A 241-nucleotide genomic window follows, 5' to 3' on the forward strand; every position below is an offset into this window, starting at 1 on the left:
ACTCCTTGTTACAAGGAGTCAGGTTCATGTTCAGAATGTAGTCTTTAGTCCATTCAGGGTAGAATGGAAGTGGATCTTTGACATAACATTGAATTGCATTTTTCAGTTCCAGTTCTCACTGTTTGCACCAGAGAGTTCAAAAGTTCATTGGGCTTCAGGCAGCTTCCTCAAGGAAACACAAACATCTTGGAATAAAAGGAGCATGATCTGAATTCACTTCTCCCCATCTCTCTGCAGCCTT

This window comes from Oncorhynchus masou, unplaced genomic scaffold, assembly GCF_036934945.1.
Source record: "Oncorhynchus masou masou isolate Uvic2021 unplaced genomic scaffold, UVic_Omas_1.1 unplaced_scaffold_1174, whole genome shotgun sequence".
Lineage (NCBI taxonomy): Eukaryota > Metazoa > Chordata > Actinopteri > Salmoniformes > Salmonidae > Oncorhynchus > Oncorhynchus masou.